Raw genomic sequence first — 14,955 nt, 5'->3', positions numbered from 1 at the left:
ACATAGGAGTACCTGGAGAAACTACCCACACAGATTCTCCTTTTTCTGGGAGAACATTAGTATAATTACAGGGAATGGGAAGAACAGTTGAGATGCTTCTTGTTAAACAAAACACTCCAGAGGCTGGATAGGGAGACGTAAAAACTGGCCTTAGAGAAGATTCAGAGGGGGAAGTAGCATTATAAAAGGACCACCAAGTATAATCCTGGCTCCAAGGACCTGAACTCGAAAAGTAGGGAGGTATAAGAGCTGGGAGTTGCACAGGGACAGGTACAGCTGGGACATCTGTGGTATAAGGAGAAAATCGGGAACACACAATACAAGGGGAAGTAATCTTTGCCTGGCTAATTAGTTCCTGGACAGAGTGTAACCAAAGGTTGGAGCGAGTTGGGGTATTAGGAACAAGGAGGCAAGGAGTAGAAAACAACAAAAGCATCCAAACTACTAACATTTTCTTTCTTCCTAATCTAAAACAAATACAGCAAACTAATTAAGCAATAATATTTCAACAGTCTGTGCTAATCACAGATTACTCTAATATAATGTTCTCAGTCTTTGAGTTCTTATACCAGTTGGGATAGACCCTCAACTGACAAGGATCAAGCTTTCAAATTCCAAGAAAGCCAGAATCTGGACAGAAAGATTCTCAGTATGAAGCCGAAGTTCAGCCGCTCCTGCAGTATGCAGTTGACCCTTCTTTTCAGCTAGTAGATTCTTTGGTTCGGGTCAGGCGCAACTTCAATGGCTCCGCTGGATCTCTTTCTGCTCTCCACTGTCTAGGCTCCGTCTGATCCGTGCTGGGCTCAGTCTGGTCAGCAGACTTAATTCGAGACCAATGGACCCATGGAGTAATCCCTGCGACCTTCACAGCTGCAGGGGTAGAAAGCAAAACAGTAAAAGGTCCTTTCCATCGGGGCCCCAAAGGCTGGAGCTTCCAGTCTTTCACCCAAACTCTATCCCCTGGCAGGAAGGAATGTACCTGAGCCTGGAAGGGGACAGGGTTTATTTCTCTCACATAAGACTGAAGCTCAGAAATTATCTTACCCAGGAGGGCTACCTGCTCCTGCACCTGGGCAGACCCTAAAATCCCTATGTCTCCCTTAATTCCCTGTAAAATGGCTGGGGGCTTCCCATACACAATTTCAAAGGGAGAGAGGGCTGTTCCTTTAGTTGGGGTGCATCGGAGGCGAAAGAGGGCTAGTGGCAATGCCTGTGGCCATTTCAATTGGGTTTCCTGACAAATCTTTGCTAGGCTATTTTTCAAGGTTCTGTTTGCTCGCTCAACCTGCCCTGAACTCTGGGGACGATAGGCACAATGCAATTTCCAGGTAATGCGCAATGCGCGGGACAGGGCCTGAAGTGTAGCTTCAACAAAGGCGGGACCATTATCTGAACCTATGGCAAGGGGCAGTCCATACCTGGGGATGACATCCCTAAGGAGGGCTCGAGCTACTTCTGTGGCTTTCTCAGTGACTGTAGGATATGCTTCCACCCACCCAGAAAAGGTACAGACCATGACTAAGAGATATCGGAGCCTACCGCTCCTGGGCATTTCTGTGAAGTCTATAACTAGGGACTCAAAGGGTGTTAGTCCTCTAGACTGAACTCCTGGTGGAATACGGGGTCCCTGACGAGCATTATTCTGGGCACAGAGAGTACATCGGGCAGAGGCAGTGGCAACCAGACTATCCAATCCTTCCAGCACCACTACTCGATTGAGTAGGCGGGCTAGTGCTGTTTTCCCTAAGTGTGATAGGTCATGAGCTTGAGACACTACAGGCCAAGCTAGGTGGCGTGGCACCAGAACTCTGGTATCAGGGAGATGTAACCAGCCATCAGGTCTCCTTACTGCACCTTCCTCTTGAGCCCATTTCTCTTCCATTTGGGTATACATAGGCGTCCATTCTTGCAATCGAATTTGGAACAGGGGGGTCACAGTACTTGCTGGGGGTCCTCGAGCAGCTTCTTTGGCCACCCGATCAGCATGGCGGTTCCCTCGGGCCACTGGAGTATCTATTCTTTGGTGTCCCCTACAGTGAATGACAGCTACCTTCTTAGGGGCCCACACAGCCTCTAGCAGCTGAAGTATTTCAGGTCCATACTTAACAGGTTGGCCTGCAGCATTTATGAGTCCCTTTTCCTTATACAAAGCTCCATGAGCATGTAGAGTTGTGAAGGCATATTTGGAATCAGTATAAATGTTGGTTACCAGTCCTGCTGCTAACTCCAGAGCTCGTATGAGGGCCACAAGTTCTGCTTTCTGGGCTGAAGTTCCTTGGGGCAGGGCTCTTGCTTCTATCACCTTGTCCTCTGTCACCACAGCATAGCCTGCCAATCGCTTGGAGTTCTCCACATAACTGCTTCCATCTGTGAAATAAATTACATCTGGGTCCCTCCACGGAACATCTTTAAGATCTGGTCGACTGGAGTACACTTCATCCATAGTTTGGATACAGTCATGATCTGGTGGTCCCTCAGATGCTGGCAAAAGAGTAGCAGGATTGAATGTAGCCACTGTTTCCAGGTGTATCCGTGGATTCTCACACAAGCTAGCTTGGTACTTAACCATGCGGTTATTTGTAAACCAGTGGTTGCCCTTATACTCCATGAGGGTGAGAACTGCATGGGGGACTTTAACAACCAGTTCTTGCCCCAAGGTCAACTTATCAGCTTCCTGGACCAGTAAGGCTGTTGCTGCAATGGCCCTCATGCAGGCTGGCCATCCTTTAGCCACTCCATCCAGCTGTTTAGACAGGTATGCAACAGGCCTCTGCCAGGATCCCATCATCTGGGTCAGCACACCCAGAGCAACCCCCTGTCGCTCGTGGACATACAGTGAGAAAGGTTTCTCCACATCAGGAAGGCCTAACGCAGGGGCTTGGAGTAGGGCTTTCTTTATGGCAATGAAGGATTGTTGAGCAGTAGGTCCCCATTCAAATGGTTCCTTTTCACCCCCCTTGTGGCTTGGTAAAGGGGTTTCGCCATCAATGCAAAATTTGGAATCCAAATTCTGCAGAATCCAGCTGCTCCCAGGAATTCCCTAACTTCTCTTCTGGACTTGGGTTGGGGAATTGCAGCTACCGCTTGCTTCCTACTAGCATCCAGTCTCCGACTTCCCTGGGAAATGCAAAAGCCCAGATACTTCACTTCTGACTGACAAAGTTGGGCCTTTGAGCGTGAGACCTTATAGCCTGCATCCAAGAGTAGCTCCAGCAATTCTCTGGTAGCCTCAAAACACTCTTCCTGGGTCACTGCTGCAATCAGGAGGTCATCTACATACTGGAGTAAAACTCGCCTGGAAGGCTCAGATTTAAAAGTCTTAAGATCTTGTCCTAGGGCAGTCCCAAAAATGGTGGGGGAATTCTTGAACCCCTGTGGCAGGCGGGTCCATGTATACTGAAGCTTCCTTCCTGTTACTGGGTTTTCCCATTGAAAGGCAAAAAGCAATTGACTGGCTGGGGCCACCCGAATACAAAAGAAGGCATCTTTTAGGTCTAGTGTTGTGAAATGGGTAGCTCCAGAAGGTATCAATCCTAGCAGGACATATGGATTAGGCACTACAGGGTGTAATGAGATAGTGGATTTGTTAACCACTCGTAAGTCTTGGACTGGCCGGTAGTCCTCAGTCCCTGGCTTCTGAACTGGCAATAGTGGCGTATTCCATGGAGACTGACAAGGACGAATAATTCCATGGGATAACAGACGATTCAAATGTGCTTGAATCCCTTCCAGAGCCTTTCTGGGAATTGGGTATTGACGAAGATGGATTGGCCGGGCACTTGGAAGTAAATCTACATGTACAGGAGGAATATTTCGGGCCAACCCTGGGGGATTATCTTCTGCCCATACCCCACTGACCTGAAAGCTGTCTGCCAGGGGTAGGTCAACTTGGCCCTGCGACTGATGCAGCCGCCATTCTTCTTCAAGAGGGCAGCAGAAACTCAATATACCCTTAGGGCTGGATATCGGGGGCCGAAAGGAGACTGAAGTCTGGCCATCAGAGTCAAAGGAAATTTGGGCCCTAAGCTTGGACAGCAGGTCTCGACCTAACAAAGGGATTGGACAGTCTGGCATATACAGGAATTCATGAGTGACTATGTGTGAGCCTAATTGGCATCTACGGGTTGTCAGGAAAGGCCTCCGGTTCTGCACCCCCGTGGCTCCCACCACTCGGACAGTTTTTCCAGACACAGGCGCTAATCGCTCCGTCACAACAGAATGTTCAGCTCCTGTATCAATCATGAATGGAATTGAGCGGCTCCCTATAGTTAGCTTGACCATAGGTTCCTGGGAGCCCAGTTTGTAGGAACCCGGTCTGTCCTATTCGTCCCATTCTGCCATCTCGGCTATCCCGATGATGTCAGATTCAGGAGGCTCATATCTTCCCTCTCGAACTCGGCCTCGGCTTCCTCGATCTCCTGGTCCCCTTCTCAGTCCCTGGCGCCTCTGGGGGCATTCATCTTTCCAGTGCCCTCTTTCCTTACAATAGGCACACTGATCCCTCTCCAATCTTGGTCTGGGATTCTCCCCCCTTGGCCGGGATTGATTGAAGGAATCTCGGGGCCTGGCTGGTGGTCCGGGGTCCCACTTTGGCTTCCCATTAGCTAGAGGTCGACCTCGGTTAAGGGTGGAATTAGTAATGGCTGCCGCTAAAAGGTCGGCCTTCTTCTGCATCTTCCGGTCAGCCTCTCGGCGCACCTCCTGATCTCTATTAATGAAAACCTTGGTTGCGATCTCAATTAGCTGGGTGGTATTCATCCCTGCGAATCCCTCCTGACGCTGCAACTTCTTCCGGATATCTGGCATACTCTGGGCCACCAATGCGCTATTCACCATTCTCTGGTTTTCTTGGGCTTCAGGGTCAAATGGGGTGTATGTTCTGTAGGCTTCAATTAGTCGCTCTAGAAAGGCCCCAGGGGATTCAGTTGCCCCTTGGAGAATTTCAGAGACCTTTGCCAGATTAATGGGCCTCTTTATGCCTTTCCTCATACCTTCCAGCAAGTCCCGGCAATAGCCAGACAACAGTTCATAGTGCTGCCCATCATTTGGATCCCAATCTGGAGCTGCGCGAGGAAACCGAGCTCTAACCCATCCCTCTGGGTCCTGTGTCCCCCCGGGGACACGCTCTCGCGTGATGGCCTCAGCATTTTGCAAAATCTTCCGCCTCTCCTCAGTTGTGAAGAGGGTCAGGAGAAGTTGTTGACAATCAGTCCAGGTTGGGTTATGGGTGGCCATAATGCTAGCCACTAGGTCCACCACTGCCTGAGGCTTTTCAGTATAAGAGGGGTAATGCGTCTTCCAATTCAGGAGATCGGTGGTTGTGAAGGGTACATACTGATAGGCCTGTGCCTGTATAACCTGACCCTGATTATTAGGATCCGGTCGAGTGGTAGTTACCTGGCGGAGGGGCAGAACTCTCGAGGAGGTGGGAATGGAACCTGAGGTAGAGCTAGGAGCTACCCTCCTATCATGCTCAAAGGTGATTGCAGCAGGTCTAACCCATTCAGTGGAGGTAGGTTGAACCCCTGAGGGATGGGGAGGGGTACTCATAGACTGAGAGGTGGTCACAGGTGAGTCAGTCCATTGAAAGGGATGCCGGGCCCCTGATGAGTGGGTAGGGGTATTAGAAGGAGAGGCTGGGCTGTCAGGAGTTGAGGAGTCAGGGAGTGGAACCCAAAACGGGTCTTCAGAGGTTAACAGGAGAGGATTTGGCACAGAAGGGTAGAGGCCAGGTGAAAAGTCCAACCTAGGATGTGGTAGGTTTTGCACAGGAGGGGAAGAACTATCCGGAGAAGCCTGTACTGGAGAGGCTTGAGCTGGGCGGCGTGGATCTCTGGGGGTAGCACGGAACCCCAACAATGGGCCATAAGGTGGTGGCTCAAGATCTGAGGGGTCATCAGAGAGTATGGGTTTCTCGGACAGGGTAGGGGCGGAAGCCACTGATTGGGTGGTAAGCTTCCTAGGGCTCTTTCCCTCTTCTAGTTTAGATTTTCTAATCTTTCTTTGAACACGGCCTAACATGAATTTTACTGGGGATCCCATATAAGTTTTCAACCAGGAGGGAGGGTCAGTCACAAGGCTGTCCCAGGAATCTATATAAGGGAGTTGTTCAGAATATTCTGGTTCTCCTACAACTATGCTGTAGACCTTCCGGATTACTTCAATATCTAAGCTGCCACTAGGGGGCCACCCCACTCCCATAGATGGCCACTCAACTTCACACAAGGTTCTTAGAGTACTTGAGCTTAAAGTCTGTCCATAGTCATTAATTAAAAATCCTTTTCTAAAGTTCTTAAGCATACAATCTAGGGGGGTATCAATTTGTCTAGATGATGTCCCACCCATAATGCTTACAGTTACAACACACAAAAAGGGAGGGAATTTTTGAAAATGCAGTAAGGGGTCTGCACTCTCGAGACACTAGGTAGACAGACAACAATCGCTTCCTTCCGTTGCTGACCAATTGAACTCGCGTTAATTGGAAATGCAGCTATAAGAAGTCCGCACTCATTAACATTCAGGCATCACACATTCATTCAGTACAGAAAATCCCACCCAACAATTTCAGATTTCTCAGATACAGATAAGCTCAAGCGTTTTCGCTTCTAATCTCCTCTAGATTAGAAGGTACTAGGGCCTTCGCTGAGAGTTGATCAGGCTCTCCTTCCTCAATTTGTTTGAGGGGCTGATTTACAATTTTCTAGCTAGAATTACAATACAGAATACAGAATACATACCCGGCGAATGTTCTCCAGTCAGTTGGGTGCTGGGATTAATGCAGGATGCATCCCACCGCTGCCACCAAGAATTGTTGCAGGAATGGAGGCATGAATTTGTGATGCTTCAGGAGTCAGACAGCACACACCAGTATGAGAGAAAAATCTTCTTTATTTGCCAGCAAACAAAGCAAGACATCAGTTCTAGCTCTCTTCTCTTCTCTCAGCTCTCTGTGTCTTTGTCTCAGCTGCTTCTCTTCTTATGCTGTCTTCTCCTTCTTCTGTCTGTTCCTTCTGTCCTTCTCTTTCTTCTGAGCTCCTTCTGACGTAAACTGCTTCTGCTCCTACTTAAATAGGGTCCTAAGCCCTCCTCCTAGCCTAGCCCCCTTTACTCCCAATTGGTTAAGAAATTGATTGGCTACCTTGCCTCAACCAATCATTACTTTTGAAATATCAGTTACATAGGTTCCAGACATCCTAAACTGACCTCTGACCTGGGGCCCCTTAAGCCAGACATTTGGTCTCCAGTCTCTTACATGTTATTATGATTGATTTCTCATATTCCTAGTACTAACTGCTAACTAAACTCTGGCATTCATTAAAGGGGTCAAAAGCCAATCTTACTTAATAGCATACATATCAGGTTATTACTTCCAGGAGGCCAGTCCTACACTTAGCTATAATTAATCAAGGAGAAGAGAGCTGACTAGTTCTGACCTTTTTCACCTATTAGCTTATACATTGAACCAGCCAGAACTATGGCTAAGTCAAACCACATGTTGGCCTCTTCACTGCAGTCTTTGCTTGACCTCTTAAACAGCAGACAAAGAATTGATACAGAATTTAACAGATATTCTACACAGAATACAGCATATTCTAAAGTAAGCATAATCAAATTCCCTATAAAACAAATCATCAGGAATATCTACATATTAAGCATTATTCACTTCTAAACAGTATTTCCTTCTAAGCATTTTAAACTACAATTAATCATATGTCTGGCTCATTCCTTTATTCATTCATAATAGTTTACAGCTGTGCCAGCTAGCATTGGCAATTCACAAGGGACAGAGTTTCATTTCTCACTGACCTTTCCTAACCTTAGCTCGGCCAAGCTGGATTTCTAATATTCTCCAGATGACATTCCTTCTCTTTACTTTGCTGGCAGAGTGAAAAGAATTCAAACTTCAAGCTTTTAAATCCCAGAATTAACAGTTAATATCACTTCTTATATATATAATTTCTTTGTCCACTGCCTCAGTAGTAGCAGAACAATTGTATTATGGGGCCCTTTTACTCAAGGGTTGCAGTGTGGCAACCCGGAGCTACCGCCGACCCAACATGGGTGCCAGTCGTAGTTCCACCCCCCCCCCCCAGTACGCACCATTTCTGTTGCTAGCGGAAATATTGAACAAAATATTTAAGCAGGGGGTTACCTGGCTGTAAACAGGCAGCATCACATGCTGGCCAGGTTACCGCGGAAGCCCTTATCGCCACCTCAATGGATGGCAGTAAGTGCTCCCCTGAAATGGCTGCGTGGCAAGCGTGAACTTACAGCTTAGCAATTTTTATCCATTGCAGTAAAAAGGGTCCTGGCGTATGGTAAAAACAGCAGCTGCTGCAGGGCCTCTTTTACTGCAGCTGAGTAAAAGGGCCCCTAAGCCTGCATTCTATAAAGTGCGACTAAGGCCCAGATGCACTAAACTCCACGCTAAAAGTCTTTCCGTTACCGATCCCAGTTGCTGCTTAGCAATTTTGAAAAAGCCGGGTATGGATGAAGGAAATTGCATGCAAATGGGCTGCTTAGTGTTAGCTTATTTGCATGCGATTTCCTTCCTAGGTGGGGAAGCCAATCGGTCAGCTGAGCATGCACAAAGCAGCCAAGCACAAAGCTTGGCTGCTCTGCACATGCTACAGCCGGCCTTCCTACACACAAGCTGTGTGAAGGAAAGCAGGTAGCCTTCTCTTTTTGTTTTTAGGGTAAAGCTGCAAAGAAAGCATCCACCCAAAGCAGCCTCAGGCCTCTTCTAATCAGTGTGCTCTGCATACCAAAGAACCGGGCAGTAAAACCAAAACAAAGAGATTCATGCAATGGTCTAGCACAAAAGTACAAATAGATGCAATTACATTTCTGACAGGAGCAGTTCTCCTCGAGATGGTGGGGGGGGGGGGGGGGGGGAGAGAGAAGAGATGTCAACATTTGAACCTCTTGGAGGGGTTATATTTTACTGCCAGGGGAATGCCCAAGTATGATAGAAAAAAAATAGAGCTGGCTCTGAGCTGCTGATTCATTTTCGCTTTCTAGTTCTCAATGCATGTCAGCTCCAGCTGACACAGCTTCCCTTACAAAGTAGGGGAGAGAGAGCAGGGGAAAGAGAGGCTTGGAGCAGACAGGAATCTCCAGTGAACAGCTGGCTGAAACTTCCTCAATTGTGTTGTTCTGTTGCAGGAATTGGGATAGGAATTTGTGATGCTTCAGGAGTCAGACAGCACACACCAGAATGAGAGAGAAATCTTCTTTATTTGCCAGCAAACAAAGCAGGACATCAGTTCTAGCTCTCTTCTCCTCTCTTAGCTCTTTGTGTCTTTCTCTCAGCTCTCTGTGTCTTTGTCTCAGCTGCTTCTCTTCTTATGCTGTCTCTCCTGTTGTCTTCCAGCTTTCTTCCTTTCTTCTGAGCTCCTTCTGACGTAAACTGCTTCTGCTCCTACTTAAATAGGGTCCTAAGCCCTCCTCCTAGCCTAGCCCCCTTTACTCCCAATTGGTTTAAGGAATAGATTGGTCACCTTGCCTCAACCAATCATTACTTTTGAAATATCAGTTACATAGGTTTGGTATTCCTCAAACTGACCCAGTCCTACACTTAGCTTATAATTAATCAAGGAGACGAGAGCTAACTAGCCCTGACCTCGTTCACCTATCAGCTTATATATTAAACCAGCCAGAACTGCAGATAAGTCTAACCACATGTTGATCTCCTCAACTGCAGTCTTAAACAGCAGACAAAGAGTAATACAGAATTTAACAGACATTCTACATTTAACTACACAGAGTAAACATATTCTAAATATCAAAAACTTGTAAATACTAATCTATTGCCTCTCTCTAAACAGTATTTCTTCTAAGCATTTTAAACTAATCCTAAACAAACAGCCTGCTATATACCGGCTCATAATAGAATACATGTGTTTGCTTAGCAATCCATCCCTCACAAGGTTGAAAGAAATTCCTGTGTCTGACCTTTCTAACCCAGCCCAGCAAATGTAAATAACTTAAACCAGATAACATTCCTTCACTTGCTAGCAGAACTGAGAATTTAAAATAATATCTGAGCACCTTTAAACAAAATTAACCCTTCATATGATTTCTCAGAATTATTCAATTTCTTTTGCTCACTGCCTCATTCCCCCCTTTGAGACTAAAATCAGCTTATGCAGAGATAAGTCTCACAACTCAGACTCTGGAGATTATAGTGGTCCTAACTAGGAATAGACTTATGAACCACCATTACCCTACTTGTTAAGGTCCGACGGCATACTGCCGAAGCACATGAGGCCAGGAAACAAAACAAAAACCCTGCTAAAACTAAAACTATTAGGGAAATGAACAAGGGACGTATCCAGGAGGTCAATGACCACCAAGTATAATCCTGGCTCCAAGGACCTGAACTCGAAAAGTAGGGAGGTATAAGAGCTGGGAGTTGCACAGGGACAGGAACAGCTGGAACATCTGTGGTATAAGGAGAAAATCGGGAACACACAATACAAGGGGAAGTAATCTTTGCCTGGCTAATTAGTTCCTGGACAGAGTGTAACCAAAGGTTGGAGCGAGTTGGGGTATTAGGAACAAGGAGGCAAGGAGTAGAAAACAACAAAAGCATCCAAACTACTAACATTTTCTTTCTTCCTAATCTAAAACAAATACAGCAAACTAATTAAGCAGTAATATTTCAACAGTCTGTGCTAATCACAGATTACTCTCATATAATGTTCTCAGTCTTTGAGTTCTTATACCAGTTGGGATAGACCCTCAACTGACAAGGATCAAGCTTTCAAATTCCAAGAAAGCCAGAATCAGGCAAGAAAGAGTCTCAGTATGAAGCCGAAGTTCAGCCGCTCCTGCAGTATGCAGTTGACCCTTCTTTTCAGCTAGTAGATTCTTTGATTCGGGTCAGGCGCAACTTCAATGGCTCCGCTGGATCTCTTTCTGCTCTCCACTGTTTAGGCTCCGTCTGATCCGTGCTGGGCTCAGTCTGGTCAGCAGACTTAATTCGAGACCAATGGACCCATGGAGTTATCCCTGCGACCTTCACAGCTGTAGGGGTAGAAAGCAAAACAGTAAAAGGTCCTTTCCATCGGGGCCCCAAAGGCTGGAGCCTCCAGTCTTTCACCCAAACTCTATCCCCTGGCAGGAAGGAATGTACCTGAGCCTGGAAGGGGACAGGGTTTATTTCTCTCACATAAGACTGAAGCTCAGAAATTATCTTACCCAGGAGGGCTACCTGCTCCTGCACCTGGGCAGACCCTAAAATCCCTATGTCTCCCTTAATTCCCTGTAAAATGGCTGGGGGCTTCCCATACACAATTTCAAAGGGAGAGAGGGCTGTTCCTTTAGTTGGAGTGCATCGGAGACGGAAAAGGGCTAGTGGCAGTGCCTGTGGCCATTTCAATTGGGTTTCCTGACAAATCTTTGCTAGGCTATTTTTCAAGGTTCTGTTTGCCCGCTCAACCTGCCCTGAACTCTGGGGACGATAGGCACAATGCAATTTCCAGGTAATGCGCAAAGCGCGGGACAGGGCCTGAAGTGTAGCTTCAACAAAGGCGGGACCATTATCTGAACCTATGGCAAGAGGCAGTCCATACCTGGGGATGACATCCCTAAGGAGGGCTCGAGCTACTTCTGTGGCTTTCTCAGTGACTGTAGGATATGCTTCCACCCACCCAGAAAAGGTACAGACCATGACTAAGAGGTATCGGAACCTACCACTCCTGGGCATTTCTGTGAAGTCTATAACTAGGGACTCAAAGGGTGTTAGTCCTCTAAACTGAACTCCTGGTGGAATACGGGGTCCCTGACGAGCATTATTCTGGGCACAGAGAGTACATCGGGCAGAGGCAGTGGCAACCAGACTATCCAATCCTTCCAGCACCACTACTCGATTGAGTAGGCGGGCTAGTGCTGTTTTCCCTAAGTGTGATAGGTCATGAGCTTGAGACACTACAGGCCAAGCTAGGTGGCGTGGCACCAGAACTCTGGTATCAGGGAGATGTAACCAGCCATCAGGTCTCCTTACTGCACCTTCTTCTTGAGCCCATTTCTCTTCCATTTGGGTATACATAGGTGTCCATTCTTGCAATCGAATTTGGAACAGGGGGGTCACAGTACTTGCTGGGGGTCCTCGAGCAGCTTCCTTGGCCACCCGATCAGCATGACGGTTCCCTCGGGCCACTGGAGTATCTATTCTTTGGTGTCCCCTGCAATGAATGACAGCTACCTTCTTAGGGGCCCACACAGCCTCTAGCAACTGAAGTATTTCAGGTCCATACTTAACAGGTTGGCCTGCAGCATTTATGAGTCCCTTTTCCTTATACAAAGCTCCATGAGCATGTAGAGTTGTGAAGGCATATTTGGAATCAGTATAAATGTTGGTTACCAGTCCTGCTGCTAACTCCAGAGCTCGTATGAGGGCCACAAGTTCTGCTTTCTGAGCTGAAGTTCCTTGGGGCAGGGCTCTTGCTTCTATCACCTTGTCTTCTGTCACCACAGCATAGCCTGCCAGTCGCTTGGAGTTCTCCACATAACTGCTTCCATCTGTGAAATAAATTACATCTGGGTCCCTCCATGGAACATCTTTAAGATCTGGTCGACTGGAATACACTTCATCCATGGTTTGGATACAGTCATGATCCGGTGGTCCCTCAGATGCTGGCAAAAGAGTGGCGGGATTGAATGTAGCCACTGTTTCCAGGTGTATCCGTGGATTCTCACACAAACTAGCTTGGTACTTAACCATGCGGTTATTTGTAAACCAGTGGTTGCCCTTATACTCCATGAGGGTGAGAACTGCATGGGGGACTTTAACAACCAGTTCTTGCCCCAAGGTCAACTTATCAGCTTCCTGGACCAGTAAGGCTGTTGCTGCAATGGCCCTCATGCAGGCTGGCCATCCTTTAGCCACTCCATCCAGCTGTTTAGACAGGTATGCAACAGGCCTCTGCCAGGATCCCATCATCTGGGTCAGCACACCCAGAGCAACCCCCTGTCTCTCATGGACATACAATGAGAAAGGTTTCTCCACATCAGGAAGGCCTAACGCAGGGGCTTGGAGTAGGGCTTTCTTTATGGCAATGAAGGATTGTTGAGCAGTAGATCCCCATTCAAATGGTTCCTTTTCACCCCCCCTTTGTGGCTTGGTATAGGGGTTTCGCCATCAATGCAAAATTTGGAATCCAAATTCTGCAGAATCCGGCTGCTCCCAGAAATTCCCTAACTTCCCTTCTGGACTTGGGTTGGGGAATTGCAGCTACTGCTTGCTTCCTACTAGCATCCAATCTCCAACTTCCCTGGGAAATGCAAAAGCCCAGATACTTCACTTCTGACTGACAAAGTTGGGCCTTTGAGCGTGAGACCTTATAGCCTGCATCCAAGAGTAGCTCCAGCAATTCTCTGGTAGCCTCAAAACACTCTTCCTGAGTCACTGCTGCAATCAGGAGATCATCTACATACTGAAGTAAACTCGCCTGGAAGGCTCAGATTTAAAAGTCTTAAGGTCTTGTCCTAGGGCTGTCCCAAAAATAGTGGGGGAATTCTTGAACCCCTGTGGCAGGCGGGTCCATGTATACTGAAGCTTCCTTCCTGTTACTGGGTTTTCCCATTGAAAGGCAAAAAGCAATTGACTGGCGGGGGCCACCCGAATACAAAAGAAGGCATCTTTTAAATCTAGTGTTGTGAAATGGGTAGCTCCAGAAGGTATCAATCCTAGCAGGACATATGGATTAGGCACTACAGGGTGTAATGAAATAGTGGATTTGTTAACCACTCGTAAGTCTTGGACTGGCCGGTAATCCTCAGTCCCTGGCTTCTGAACTGGCAATAGTGGCGTATTCCATGGAGACTGGCAAGGTCGAATAATTCCATGGGATAACAGACGATTCAAATGTGCTTGAATCCCTTCCAGAGCCTTTCTGGGAATTGGGTATTGGCGAAGATGGATTGGCCGGGCACTTGGAAGTAAGTCTACATGTACAGGAGGAATATTTCGGGCCAACCCTGGGGAATTATCTTCTGCCCATACCCCACTGACCTGAAAGCTGTCTGCCAGGGGTAGGTCAACTTGGCCCTGCGACTGATGCAGCCGCCATTCTTCTTCAAGAGGGCAACAGAAACTCAGTATACCCTTAGGGCTGGATGTTGGGGGCCGAAAGGAGACTGAAGTCTGGCCATCAGAGTCAAAGGAAATTTGGGCCCTAAGCTTGGACAGCAGGTCTCGACCTAACAAAGGGATTGGACAGTCTGGCATATACAGGAATTCATGAGTGACTATGTGTGAGCCCAATTGGCATCTACGGGTTGTCAGGAAGGGCCTCCGGTTCTGCACCCCCGTGGCACCCACCACTCGGACAGTTTTTCCAGACACAGGCGCTAATCGCTCCGTCACAACAGAATGTTCCGCTCCTGTATCAATCATGAATGGAATTGAGCGGCTCCCTATAGTTAACTTGACCATAGGTTCCTGGGAGCCCAGTTTGTAGGAACCCGGTCTGTCCTATTCGTCCCATTCTGCCATCTCGGCTATCCCGATGATGTCAGATTCAGGAGGCTCATATCTTCCCTCTCGAACTCGGCCTCGGCTTCCTCGATCTCCTGGTCCCCTTCTCAGTCCCTGGCGCCTCTGGGGGCATTCATCTTTCCAGTGCCCTCTTTCCTTACAATAGGCACACTGATCCCTCTCCAATCTTGGTCTGGGATTCTCCCCCCTTGGCCGGGATTGATTGAAGGAATCTCGGAGCCTGGCTGGTGGTCCGGGGTCCCACTTTGGCTTCCCATTAGCTAGAGGTCGACCTCGATTAAGAGTGGAATTAGTAATGGCTGCCGCTAAAAGGTCGGCCTTCTTCTGCATCTTCCGGTCAGCCTCTCGGCGCACCTCCTGATCTCTATTAATGAAAACCTTGGTTGCGATCTCAATTAGCTGGGTGGTATTCATCCCTGCGAATCCCTCCTGACGCTGCAACTTCTTCCGGA

General features: G+C 47.7%; 1 protein-coding gene across 1 annotated transcript in view; it reads right to left on the bottom strand.

Moving 5' to 3' along the window:
- The window catches only part of LOC115479073 (angiopoietin-related protein 1-like), a 68,730-nt gene that overhangs the window by 40,480 nt on the left and 13,295 nt on the right, over positions 1 to 14,955 (bottom strand).

Source organism: Microcaecilia unicolor, chromosome 10, assembly GCF_901765095.1.
Source record: "Microcaecilia unicolor chromosome 10, aMicUni1.1, whole genome shotgun sequence".
Lineage (NCBI taxonomy): Eukaryota > Metazoa > Chordata > Amphibia > Gymnophiona > Siphonopidae > Microcaecilia > Microcaecilia unicolor.
Note: the sequence above shows the minus strand (reverse complement) of the source record. Positions and strands in the feature narration are given on the sequence as shown.